The following is a 12,356-nucleotide window of genomic DNA, read 5'->3' as shown; positions in this document are numbered from 1 at the left end:
TTTTCATTGTCAACATTGTACGTGACATGTGCTACTTGCCTTTTCTGATGCTTTTTGCCCTCCCATAAAATATGGTATTTATGCATATTCTCAGTTTGCATGAATCCTTCTATATTGCAATTCATGACATGTATAACCTCTTTCTTGATCCATTCAAATACAGTTAGTGTATACAGATCTACAGGTCGTATCAATATTTTCATGCCCAAAGTTAGAGGTCGTGTATTGAAGCATTTCACATCTTGTTCAAGCTCATTTTGTCTTAGACCGTGTATAAATAATTCATATTATTCTATGAAGCGAAACATTGTTAAACATGAATACAGGGTTTTCTTCAGCGTGGCATGCATAGATCTTTGTGTGCTTATCATACCTTCACAAAAGTATTGTCTTCCATATGCCAATGCCCACTTCTCTTTTTCTGCATATAAATTTTGTAACCAAGGATAGTCTTTAAGGTTGTATATCTTAATCATTTCCTCCCAATCTGACATAAAGGTGACCTCGTCTACGCTCTCAAGTACACACCTTGTAAACTTTTTGTCAAACCCTGTCTTTTGATTAAATATGTGTCCTATGTTCTTTGTTGCATTTTGAAAAATATGCCACAAACATAGGCGATGATGTGCATCTAGCCACACATGAAGCACTGCAGCCACAATTACGTGATCACAATATGTAAGTACAACTTCAGGTTGTTTTCCTTTCATTGCTTGTGTAAATACTCTGAACAACCACTCAAAGTTTTCCTTGGTCTGATCATACAAAAAAGCGTCGCTAATATGCAACTCTGTGAATGATGGTTCACTCTAACAAACTGCGCAAATGGCCATTGTTCAGTATTAATCTTTACTGTAGTATCAAATACAAGCACATCATTGAAGCATTCATAATCTACTCTTGACTATGAATCTGCCCAAAACATATTCACAGCATATTCATCTTCATCCAGTTGTATTGCACTAAAGAAACCAAGGTCATTGTTTGATTTCTTATATAAGTAATCAACCAAAGAACATATTTCTCCGTTCTTCATGTTATCTGTCATCTTCCTTCTCAAGTGGTTTCTTAGATCCAAAGGTGTGAATGACACATTATCACGACCACCATCTATGTGGGCAAACAAATTGTATGTCTTCATTGGTGCAATGTCGACGCTATTGGCTATTTCAGCCATTGCAGCATGTGCTACAGTTACTTTACGATGTGACCTTAGCATAGGAGTCATAAATGATGCAGATAAATCATGATTATGATCACTGATTAAAGTACGAACTAGAAATTTCCCATTCGGATGTCTTCTCAGCACCATTCTCGCTTGACATCCACATCTTGATTCTGACATGCTCCTTGTTGGATTTCCCATTGATTTCTTTTAACCTTGCTTGGAACAAACATATGCCTTTCTCACCACGACACCCTGTGCATTTTTTGACCAAAAAACCTTCTCACACTGAGGCCAACTTTTAAGGCATAATCATTGTAAAATTTATATGCAGCTTCCTCATTATTAAACTGCATTCCCTCTACCGGAATATAGTCAAGTGTACTTCCATGTACATTCCCACTGCCTACACTTTTATTAAGTGTATTGTCATGATCATCTACCTCATTATTGAATTGCATTTCTTTTACTGGAACATTCAAGTCAAGAGTGAATCTAATGCATGCACCCTTCTTATCATGTGCATCATTAGTGCAAATGTTCACTTCTTCACTTACGTCATTAGTATAGATGTTCAATTCTCCATATCTTTCAATTGATTGAGATAGATCATCTTCATTACAACCTGATGATAAGCTCAACACTGTTATAAGTAATATATCAATTTGCGTTAGCAGCAATATAGCAAACAAATCGATATTAACTAACAAAACAATACCTCACAAATCGATAGTATGTTACTAATACAACGGTTTGAGATACAATGCATATATTGAGTGAATGGAGGATACCTGATGGGGTAGAGGCCCTTCCTAGCATTTGTAAACAAGCATTCTTGTCCATAGGTCCCAGCGTCGTACAAATATCGATAAGTTTCCAACCATTGTAAGGACAAGATCTACGTGTAATAACAAAACAATGCCTTAATGGCACATAAGACAACATGTGTTCTTCATCGATAGCGTGATGAGATGGAAAGCTACTCACGACGCTTTAATGGCACTGGTTGGAATGTTTGTGCGTCATTGCTTTCTTCCATAATGCCTAACGACAACGAAAAATAAGAGAAGACAGGGGAATGTTTTGTAAGCAATATATCAATTTGTGTTAGCAAGCGCATATGTTTACTACGATTTAATCGGGATGCATATAACAATGGATACCGATAAGGTTAAGCAAGTCAAAGAAACGATTTAATGAATCACAGTATAAAAGCAACTGTGGTTTGATATTTGCTTATACTGTGCATCGAGTTGTTACTTACCATGCCAATAAAAGACACGACATGTCGTACATGTGTGCTGACGATAACGCTTTCATTATATCCATGAGGTTGTGAAGCAAGTTCAATAGAAATCGCTGACAGAGCAGCGATTTGAATACAAAACCAACCACCACAAGCGTGTGAAAATGTGTTTCTGCACAAACACGTTTTCAAAGTATGTCTACAAATATCTTACAAATGCATACTACAAAACATAGAATATCTTACAAATTGTTATACATATCGAATAATATATTTCAAATCGATACGACAATTCAGCGTAGTAACTTACATATCGACAATACAAAACCATAATATCTAAAAAGTTGATAAATATATTACACAATAAATTACAAAATCGATACAGAAATTGAGCAAAATAGCAAACAAATCAATATTAACTAACAAAACAATACCTCACAAATCGGTAGTATGTTACTAATACAGCAGTTTGAGATACAATGAATATACTGAGTGAATGGAGGATACCTGATGGGGTAGAGGCCCTTCCTAGCATTTGTAAACAAGCATTCTTGTCAACAGGTCCTAGCATCTTACAAATATCGATAAGTTTTCAACCATCGTAAGGACAAAATCTACCAGAAATAACAAAACAATGCTTTAATGGCACACAAGACGGCATGTGTTTTTCATCGATAGCATGATGAGATGAAAAGCTACTCACGATGCTTTAATGGCACTGGTTGGAATGTTTGGGCGTCATTGCTTTCTTCCATAATTTCTAACGACAACGAAAAAGAAGAGAAGACAGGGGAAAGTTTTGTAAGCAATATATCAATATGCATTAGCAAGCGCATACGTTTACTACGATTTAATCAGGATGCATATAACAACGGATACCGATAAGGTTAAGCAAGTCAAAGAAACGATTTAATGAATCATAGTATAAAAGCAATTGCAGTTTGATATTTGGTTATACTGTGCATCGAGTTATTACTTACCATGCCAATAAAAGACACGAGATGTCGTACATGTGTGTTGACGATAATGCTTTCATTATATCCATGAGGCTGTGAAGCAAGTTTAATAGAAATCGTTGACAGAACAGCGATTTGAATACAAAAATCGCCACCGCAAGCGTGTGAAAATGTGTTTCTGCACAAACACATTTTCAAAGTTTGTCTACAAATATCTTACAAATACATACTACAAAACATATAATATCTTACAAATCGTTATACATATCGAATAATATATTTCAAATCGATACGGCAATTCAGCATAGTAACTTATAAATCGACAATATAAAACCATAATATCTAAAAAGTTGATAAATATATCGTACAATAAATTACAAATCGATACGAAAATTAAGCAAAATAGCAAACAAATTGATATTAACTAACAAAACAATACCTCACAAATCGGTAGTATGTTACTAATACAACGGTTTGAGATACAATGCATATGGAGGATACTTGATGGGGTAAAGGCCCTTCCTAGCATTTGTAAACAAGCATTCTTGTCAACAGGTCCCAGCGTCTTACAAATATCGATAAGTTTCCAACTATCATAAAGACAAGATCTACTTGCAATAACAAAACAATGCCTTAATGGCACACAAGACGACATGCGCTCTTCATCAATAGCATGATGAGATGGAAAGCTACTCACGACGCTTTAATGGCATTGGTTGGAATGTTTGTGCGTCATTGCTTTCTTCCATAATGCCTAACGACAACGAAAAAGAAGAGAAGACAGGGGAATGTTTTGTAAGCAATATATCAATTTGCGTTAGCAAGCGCATATGTTTACTACAATTTAATCATGATGCATATAACAAAGGATACCGATAAGGTTAAGCAAGTCAAAGAAACGATTTAATGAATCACAGTATAAAAGCAACTGTGGTTTGATATTTGCTTATACTATGCATCGAGTTATTACTTACCATGCCAATAAAGGACACGACATGTCGAACATGTGTGTTGACGATAACGCTTTCATTATATTCACGAGGTTGTGAAGTGAGTTCAATAGAAATCGTTGTCATAGCAGCGATTTGAATATGAAAATTGCCACTGCAAGCGTGTGAAAATGTGTTTCTGCACAAACACGTTTTCAAAGTCTGTCTACAAATATCTTACAAATACATACTACAAAACATATAATATCTTACAAATCGTTATACATATCGAATAATATATTTCAAATCGATGCGGCAATTCAGAATAGTAACTTACAAATCGACAATACAAAACCATAATATCTTAAAAGTCAATAAATATATTGCACAATAAATTACAAATTGATACAGAAATTGAGCAAAATAACAAACAAATCGATATTAACTAACAAAACAATACCTCACAAATCGGTAGTATGTTACTAATACAGCGGTTTGAGATACAATGCATATACTGAGTGAGTAGAGGATACCTGATGGGGTAGAGGCCCTTCCTAGCATTGTAAACAAGCATTCTTGTCAACAGGTCCCAGCATCTTACAAATATCGATAAGTTTCCAACCATCGTAAGGACAAGATCTACCTGCAATACCAAAACAATGCCTTAATGGCACACAAGACAACATGCGTTCTTCATCGATAGTATGATGAGATGGAAAGCTACTCACGACGCTTTAATGGCACTGGTTGGAATGTTTGTGTGTCATTGCTTTCTTCTATAATGCCTAACGACAACGAAAAAGAAGAGAAGACAGGAGAATGTTTTGTAAGCAATATATCAATTTGCGTTAGCAAGCGCATATGTTTACTACAATTTAATCAGGATGCATATAACAAAGGATACCGATAAGGTTAAGCAAGTCAAAAAAACAATTTAATGAATCACAGTATAAAAGCAATTGTGGTTTGATATTTGCTTATAGTGTGCATCGAGTTGTTACCTTGCCAATAAAAGACACGACATATCGTACATGTGTGTTGACGATAACACTTTCATTATATCCACGAGGTTGCAAAGCGAGTTCAATAGAAATCGTTGATAGAGCAGCGATTTGAATACGAAAATCGCCACCGCAAGTGTGTGAAAATGTGTTTCTGCACAAACAGGTTTTCAAAGTCTGTCTACAAATATCTTACAAATACATACTACAAAACATATAATATCTTACAAATCGTTATACATATCGAATAATATATTTCAAATCGATACGACAATTCAGCATAGTAACTTACTAATCGATAGTACAAAACCATAACACTACAACAGAGCAGTAGATTAGCGACGACCACCTTTCGTCGCTAATCCGTCGCTAATCCGTCGCTAACCATGTTAGCGACGGATTAGCGACAACGCGGCGACAGTATGCTTACGTCACGAATATTTCGACGCTAACTGGCGACGGAATTATTCCGTCGCCAAGTCCGTCGCTAATTGCGACGGAATAACGAGCGCTATATTCCGTCGCCAATCCGCCGGTACTAAACGGCGACCACGGCGTGGCGACGGATTTAATTCCGTCGCTAAGCCGTCGCTAGATTAATATGAATAGCGACGGAATCATCCGTCGCTAATCCGTCGCAAAAACGAAAAAAAATCAAAAAAAATTTATTTAAAAATTAATTACGGAGAACTGTACAATTTATATTTCCTGTACAATTTATATTTCCTGTAAATAAAAAACAAACCACACAAAAAAATTCATATAACAAGTATCTATAATAATTAATCGTTCCACCTTAAAACTAAAAAGTTTAATTATTTACAATTCAACAATTACAATTAGGAAAAATAAAAAAATAGAACTTCTTCAACACAGTCCTCTAATCATCGCCAAGATTTTGTGCGTCTTCTTGTTCATTGTCTTTATCTGTCCCTTCAGCTCCACTACCCTGATTATCGCTAGCAGCCTACACAAGAAAAGAACAGTCAGTATTGATAAACAAAATATAATGAAATAAATTACACACTATATGTGATTCTATCATGTGCTCATGTGTGATCTAAGGCAATAAAAAAACTCTATATGTGATTCTATCATGCTCATATGTGTGCTAAGGCAGTCAAAAAATTGAATATGTGATTATAGCATGTTCATATGTGTTCTAAGGCATATAAAAAAACTCTATATGTGATTCTACCATGCTCAGATGTGCTTTAAGGCAAGCAAAAAACTATATATGTGATTCGATCATGCTCGTATGTGTGCTAAGGCAGTAAAAAAATTGAATATGTGAATATAGCATGCTCATATGTGCTCTAAGGCAGGCAAAGCCAAAAATTTTATATGTGATTCTATCATAAATGATATATAACATGTTCATATGTGTTCTAAGGCAGTTAAAAAACTCTATATGTTATTATAGCATGTTCATATGTGTGCTAAGGCAGTCAAAAAACAGAATATGTGATTATAATATGCTCATATGTGTTCTTAGGCAGTAAAAAAACTGAATATGTGATTATAGCATGCTTATGTGTTCTAATGCAATCAAAAAAACTTTATATGTGATTCTATCATGCTCATATGTGCTCTAAGACAGACAAAAAGTTAAATATATATATATATGATTCTATCATGCTCATATGTGTGCTAAGGCAGTAAAAAAATTGAATATGTGATTATAGCATGTTCATATGTGTTCTAAGGCATCTAGAAAAACTCTATATGTGATTCTACCATGCTCAGATGTGCTTTAAGATAGTCAAAAAAACTATATATGTGATTATACCTGAGAGGGACCTGGAATCGAAGATCCCCTATCCTGAACAGCGGCCTTGATCTCATTTCGGAGAAAGGGGGCGACGGTGTATTGGAAGTAGTTATTCAGTGATTCATTAATGATCTCGCGTACATTATCACCGGAAAGAATAGTCGGCTGCTTGGAGCTTATGTCGGCGCAAGAAGTTGGTGAGCCGTAACTGGAAGAACCAATAACTGGTGAAGTGTTCATATTACTCCCAAACCCGAATACGCGACCTTTTTTGGGTTCACCTGCTGCAGTCACCCATGCTGTAGGATCAAATGATGGATGCTGAGTAGCGTCTTCACCATATCGCTCTACCATTTGTTGCTCATATGCCTCCTACAAAATAATGTTTAAAGTATTCATTAATAATTAATGATAACATTATGATGACTTGCATATATATTGCAATGATTATTAATAGAATTAATACATACCGTTGTCGTTCTCGCCTTCTCTGATACGAAGACTCCCGTGGTCTTCCGTTTATGTGTTTCTACAAACACATCCTTATATGGTACACTGCCTCCTTTTTCTGCTTCCTGCGAAGTTAAATGACAAAAGATTTAGTACACAAATTTGCAACTATACTTATAAAATTAATATTATATATTGATGAGTTACCATTTTCTTTAGGTGGCTCCCAAATGTCTTAGATCCACCTGTGTGTAGATGGGCTTCGGGCATCTTCGATCGATTTTGTGAAGCCTTCGCAGAGCGATTTTTAAATGCATCTCCCGCCCACATATCGCACATTTCATCCCAGTAATCTCTCCTGATAGTAATAGGACCATGGCCCTTCCACAGTAATGGATCATCTACTACGCCAGATGCTTTTTTTGCTGCAGTCTTCATAGTGTGCAGCATGTCTGCAAATCGATTGGCAGCCACCTTCTGCCACACCTTCCTTGCATCATTTTCTTCCACCGTAGTTGCAAAGCGATTCGAAGCCTACAAATATTTTCAGAAAGTTAGTAGACATTGCTTAAATAAATTAAATATGAAACACATTAACTATGAGGAACAACTGTATACCATGAATGAGGACCACAATCTGTCTAATACCTCCTTTGGGTACTCTTTCCATTGAGCAACTGGTCCTGGTAGATGTTGAAGAAGTGAATTCCTAATCTCCCGTACTACTTCTTGTGGCTCAAACCTCGTGCTGCACATGAATTGTTACACAGTAAATATCAATATAAAATATTTAAAAGATATGCAATAATTGAAAACAAAATACTTACGGTCGATTATCGATATACACTATTCGAATGAGTCTTCTTGTGCCAGCCTGTGAAGACCCTGTTTCCTGTGTTGGCTGTTGACTTGTGCGATCAACTGGTGTAGGTGGGTCGTATACAGGCGCAACATCATCTGTAAAAAAATATACACCAAGTTCTCAGAATGTGCATTTGAACTAATCAAGCATCTAATTAGTTATATGATATACCTATCACAGGAGCCCGTGAAGATGAAGGTTGAGCCTGGCTACTACTGGATGAGCGACCACTATAACCTCCACGAACCATATTCTAACAAATAACATATGTCATACAATACATTCAAATAATTCACATCAAGTATTACAATGCATTCAAGTCATTCACATCAAGCATTGCAATGCATTCAAATAATTCAAATCATTGACATCAAGTATTGCACTAATTCAAATCATTCGTTAATTGCATAAATTATAATACATTCAGATAAATTACAATGCATTCGAATCATTCGTATCAAGTATTACAATACATTGAAATAAAATTTTTAATCATTCACACCAAGTATTGCAATACAACTCACATCAAGTATTACAATGCATTTAAATAGAGGTTTGTAGTATAAGATTTTTTTCACTAGCTTGAGAATTCTTCCTCGTCACTAGTTTGACTTTCTTCTTCTTCTTCTTCTTCTTCTTCTTCTTCTTCTTCTTCTTCTTCTTCTTCTTCTTCTTCATTGTTTGCCCATCCACTTGGTACATCATTTGGATCACATTCCTCTATGAATGTTTCATCAGCCAATGGAGATATGACATGCATATCATGCGCAACATCGTGACCATAAGCGAAGTCACAGACATCATCTGATTGATAGTAATCACTGTCTTCAGCTAACTCATCTTCTTGTAACTGATCATACTCGGGGTATAGTTTGGATTTCACCTTGCAAACTGCCCACCATTCATTTCTATCTGACTTTTTTATACTCGGATATGAAGTATAATAAACTTGTTGAGCTTGCGAGGCTAATATGAATGGTTCATATGTTCCAAACCTGGATTTATGATTCACCTCCACAATGCCTGAAGCTTTGTCGAGTCTTGTTGCAGTTGGATCAAACCAATGACACTTGAATACCGTAACCCTGTTATTCATGCCTAAGTAAGTCAACTCCATTATTTCCTCTATAACACCGTAGTAATCATGTTCATTTTCACCGTAGCTGCTACCCTTGACACACACGCCACTATTTATCGTTGATTTGTTTATACCGTAGTCTTTTGTATGGAATCGATAACCATTTACGATATACCCGTTGTAGCATTGCACAACTTTGGTCGGACCATTTTCTAAATCACATATTCCTTGATCTTTAACATCACCATGGCGAACCTACGCACAGACATAAACAATTATTGTGATCACGATCAATTAAGTAACTTAGTGTTGTTTATAAGTACAAAATTTATGTTAGCTTCTTTACCAACTGTTTCAACCACTCCACAAACTTAGTTTCACGTTCTTTTTGTACTTCTGCATTAGTGAGATGTGAAACTTTGCTTTGCAACTCCAGATCAAATCGTCTGCAAACCACAAATACTTATATTACCGAGCCATGTATCCACATATAAAACATAAAAGGATTTATAATTGAGTTGCATATACATATACTTACTCGATGTATGGGTCGATCGCTGAACAATTAAAAAGAATATAGATGTGTGCTGCATCTTGCTCTCGATCTGTCAATAGCCTTGATCGGCAACTACCAAATGCATGCCCAAGTCGTTGAAATATCGACAGCTTGTCAGCTACAGTTACTTGTTCTCCATCATCGTTACGGGGCGGGCATGTGTAACGTGTTGAAATATGAGGTTCGAAGTACATAGATGAGAAATTTGAAATCTCTTCTAAAGTGTACGCCTCACAAATAGAGCCTTCTACTCTTGCTTTATTACGAACCTTTTTTTTTAGGTCGAACATGCATCTGACAAGAATATACATTTCAAATTTTAAATATCTGTCATTAAAGAGACAAATATAAAAAAACATATACCTTTCAAATGGGTACATCCATCGATATTGCACAGGGCCACCAACCCTTAGTTCATATGGCAGATGTATGATCAAATGTTCCATAACATCGAAAAATGCTGGCGTAAATATCTTTTCTAACAGACAAACAGTGGTGATGACAGAGTCCTCGAGATTCTTTACATCTGATACAATGACCTCCGATGCGCACAATGTTCTGAAAAATCCGCTCAACTCAGACAATACCCCCCATATAGGTTTGTCTAACATATCATGGAATGCTAGGGGTATCAATCGTTGCATAAAGATATGACAATCATGGCTCTTCAACCCATATAACTGTCCATCGTCAATCTTCACAGCCCGAGCAATGTTAGAGACATATCCATCTGGAAATCTCAGTTGTCTCAACCATTGACATACATGTTTTATTTGATCAGGTCCGAGCACGTACTTCGCCTTTGGTTTCAGTACTTTGCCATTATACTCTTTGAGTTCCAATTCTGGTCTTTTACATATTAATTTTAAATCCATACGGGCCTTCGGATTATCCTTCGTTTTTCCTTTAATATTCATTACTGTATTGAACACATTATCAAACACATTTTTCTCTACATGCATCACATCCAAATTATGTCGTATCAATAGGGTCGGCCAATACGGTAGTTCCCAAAAAATAGATTTTTTCGTCCAATTGTGTTCCTTCCCAAATCCACGGAAGGGTGTAGGACTGCGGGCATCTGTTAATACATCTGGAAAGTATCGCAATCTTCTTAAAATCTCTATGCCAGACAATCTTGAGGATGGACCTTCCATTTCAGTTGTGCCTGCTGTAAATGCATTCTTTTGACGTCGGAACGGATGATCGCTGGGTAGAAATCGACGATGGCAATCAAACCAGCAAGGCTTCCTTCCATGCCTCAATCTAAAAGCTTTGGAATCCTCCATGCAGTACGGACAAGCCAACCTCCCATGTGTGCTCCAACCAGATAACATACCATATGCAGGGAAGTCACTGATTGTCCATAGAACAGCGGCCTTCATGTTGAAATTTTGTTTTTTGTGGGCATCATACGTGGTAACACCGTCATCCCACAGTACTTTTAATTCATCAATCAATGGCCTTAGATATACATCAAGATTTTGGCCAGGTGAGGTCGGACCAGGGATCAACAGAGACAAGAAAAGATTTGGACGTTTCATACACAAGCTTGGTGGAAGGTTGTATGGAGTTACAAATACTGGCCAGCATGAGTATGGAGTTGATCTACCCCCAAATGGATTAAATCCATCTGTACATAGACCGAGTCTAACATTTCGCACTTCCATTGCGAAGTTCTGATGAGTACGATCAAAGTGCTTCCAAGCTTCAGCGTCAACAGGATGCGTGATCTTGTTTTCATTGTGTCGAACTTTATTTGCATGCCATCTCATGTGTTTAGCTGTCTTTGAAGACATATACAATCGCTGCAATCTAGGAGTGATAGGAAAGTAGCGGAGCGACTTGTATGAAACTTCCTTTGATCTCGTGCTACCATTGCCTCTTGTCTTTGGCTTGAACCGAGGATGCCCACATGACGGGCATGATATGTCGTTTTCCTGCTCCTTGAAATACAACATGCAGTGATTTGGACAAGCATCAATCTTTTTGTAACCCATACCTAGAGCGTTGACCATAACTTTCGCACGATAGAAATTTTGTGGCAATTTCTCATCTTTAGGCAACATACTCTTCACAATCATGCACAAACGGTCAAAACATGATTGACTCAAATTATACTCGGACTTCAAATTCATTAGTTGAAGAACTGCAGACAAGATAGTGTGACTCTCACAACCGTTCCAAAGTGGCTCATCAGCATCTCTAAGTAAATCATAAAATCTACTAGCTGCATCGTTTGGTGATTCTTCATCTACGACAGTTCTTACATCACTAGAACTCATAGCAGAACCCAGTTCTGTTCCTGCAGCATCAAATATCAAATTCGTATATGGATTATC

At 36.6% G+C, this 12,356-nt stretch overlaps 1 long non-coding RNA gene across 1 annotated transcript; it reads right to left on the bottom strand.

The window, feature by feature from the left end:
* Positions 1-6,019: 6,019 nt before the first annotated feature.
* On the bottom strand, positions 6,020-7,280 carry LOC149835076 (uncharacterized). The gene is made up of 2 exons (XR_016432587.1): positions 7,087-7,280; positions 6,020-6,264 (listed from the first exon to the last, which is right to left on the bottom strand). It is a non-coding gene; the product is annotated as an uncharacterized LOC149835076 (long non-coding RNA).
* Between the last annotated feature and the right edge of the window lie 5,076 nt (positions 7,281-12,356).

The sequence above is a fragment of the Nuphar pumila genome, chromosome 6 (assembly GCF_984573655.1).
Source record: "Nuphar pumila chromosome 6, dmNupPumi1.hap1.1, whole genome shotgun sequence".
NCBI classification, from domain to species: domain Eukaryota; kingdom Viridiplantae; phylum Streptophyta; class Magnoliopsida; order Nymphaeales; family Nymphaeaceae; genus Nuphar; species Nuphar pumila.
The sequence above is the reverse complement of the archived record's forward strand: the minus strand, read 5'-3'. Positions and strand labels throughout refer to the sequence as shown.